The sequence below is a fragment of the Oratosquilla oratoria genome, chromosome 36 (assembly GCF_046742065.1).
Source record: "Oratosquilla oratoria isolate Oo_2021 chromosome 36, ASM4674206v1, whole genome shotgun sequence".
Lineage (NCBI taxonomy): Eukaryota > Metazoa > Arthropoda > Malacostraca > Stomatopoda > Squillidae > Oratosquilla > Oratosquilla oratoria.
This window is the reverse complement of record NC_134812.1, coordinates 19,996,207-19,998,514: the sequence shown is the minus strand read 5'-3', so window position 1 is coordinate 19,998,514 and position 2,308 is coordinate 19,996,207. Positions and strand designations below refer to the sequence as shown.

General features: G+C 41.0%; 1 pseudogene; it reads right to left on the bottom strand.

Moving 5' to 3' along the window:
• Positions 1-1,311: 1,311 nt before the first annotated feature.
• LOC143019136 (uncharacterized) overlaps positions 1,312-2,308 on the bottom strand; it is a 1,728-nt pseudogene continuing 731 nt past the window's right edge.

Here is a 2,308-nt window from a genome sequence, read left to right as displayed (position 1 = left end):
GTAAAGAACTTAGGCCATGGTAACGTAGAAAATAATGGAAGGAAAACACAGATGTACTACGGCGGAGTATAGGAAAATTAAGATATTGTGAACATATACTAATTCACAGCAATCATAGCAGCGATTTTCTAGAGAACTCATGGTAGAATGAATTAGCTTAAAGGGAAATCGTGGTAAGGAGACATGGGTTTCATGACGAAGTTTTATGGGAATGAAGTGAAACATTCTGAGATTTTCGTCCCAACGAACCATAAGGGAAAAGTTCAGATAAACGACAGTGATTTGTTAGAGATCAGGTAAATGAAGATTAGTAGCCTTAGGGTGGCCAGGCTTGACCCGAACAAATAGAAGAGTTCAAAGAAAGCGGAATAGCGGTTGATCAATTAATCGAGGCGTTTAGGAAACTTATACGAGTCAGGAATTTATGGAGGCTGAAGGAAAAGATACAATTGGTCTCGAAAGAGGAAAGTGAATGAAAATGGAAAGGAAAGAGGCAAGGAAATGGGGGGGGGGCAATAGAGGTAGAAAAACAACAAGAGAAGGCCGAAGCAAAAATACAGTCGGCCATGAAAGAAGGAAAGTAGTGAAAGTGGAAAGGAGAAAGGCAAGATGACATTGAGGAAGAAAGGGAGGAAGAGAGGAAGGAAGACAGGAAGAGAAGGCTGAAGGGAAAAATATAGTCGGCCTTTAAAGAGGGAAGATAGCGAAATGGGAAGGGGAGAGTCAAGGAAACAGTGAGAAAGAAAGGAAGGAAGATAACAGAAAATAAAAGGAGGGAGAAAACCAGGGGAAAATAGGGAGGAGAAGATGGAGGAAGAGAGGAAGGAGGAGAAGAGGGAGGAAGAGCGGAAGATAAAGAGGGAGGAAGGGGGCAGGGACAGAAGGAAGACGCTTCTCGGAAAAAAAAATAGCACAGGAATAAGTGGTACATTTTTCAGCATAGGAAAAAATGGCACAGTAGAATAAGATAAAAATGTGTTAAGATGTAATTTCTTCATTATAGCACATTTTTCAGTACAATCAGCTAAAATGTGTTAGTCTAATTTCATTACTTGTTGTCTTGCTTGACATTTCCATTTAAAATTTCTACATTAAATAACTTTGTTCAAGATTTTTGTTATACTGCTCATCATAGCTTATCACGCTAGACAGACAGCCATTCAAGTGTTCTTTGGTTAATTTTGACCTGTTCAATGTTGTCTAAATTGGTTGAAAGCGGGCACGAGCTTAGGACATGGTCAATGTTCTTTTCACTTTCTCCGCACTCGCACGATGGGTCGGTTTTGAGGCCCCAGATTAAGATGCATTTGCTTAAGATTTCCAGCGATTGTTGTAGCTAGCTCCCTGTAGAAACTTCTAAATAGATTTATAACCAGAACCTGCGGTTTAGGCAGAGGTTCTTCACCCGTGCCTGTAAAGTCTTGTAAACCCTTTTCTGGCGGGTTTTTTTTTTTTTGGGGGGGGGAGGCTCACCACGAGATTCTTGCAGCATCTACGTAGCTACAACAGCATGGTCATCTTGGATGCACTGAATCGCATGCCGTATTGTTGGGTGACTGTGACAAACCAACCTAGCTGAATAATGATCGTAAATAATTTGATTCATCATCATTATCATCACCATCATCATCATCATCATCATCATCATCATCATCATCATCATCATCATCATCATCATCATCATCATCATCATCATCATCATCATCATCATCATCATCATCATCATCTCTGATGTTTATATAATATAGAACATTATAGAATACCCAGTAACCAACATTTCCATAAACCCAACTAACCTGTTCTATCGATTGCTCCATCCTTCACATGAGTTGTTCGTGCGGGACTCATCTCGAACGGTTGCCTCATGCACGTTCCAGACTTCTGGAAGAAACCGGGGAGGAAGGAATGCGACGGAGTTGAACTGTTCGGATCTCGTTGTCATGTTGCCGTCTTTGGCACGTCGATAAGTGCCCATTACGTACGTCTGATCGAAGTAGGTGACGGAAGGCTCCATGCCCTCTGGTGTGTTGTTTTTGAGGAAATTCGTACCAGTAGAAACATCTCGAGAGGAAGAAAAGCTAAGTTGTCTGCCATACCACAGAACAACTGAATTTCCTCGTTTTCCTTCTAGACAGTTGCCAGTCCTAGCTCTTGTTTTTTTTTTTCTCTCTATGATGACTGTGTCAGATGGTAGAAACAGCAACAAATAGCAACTTCTCTTCCGAGAATTTATGTGATGGCTTGTAGAGTTGCTTGTTCGAAGTCAAGCATAACGGTTAAAGGGTATAGATACAGGTATAGATTCTGC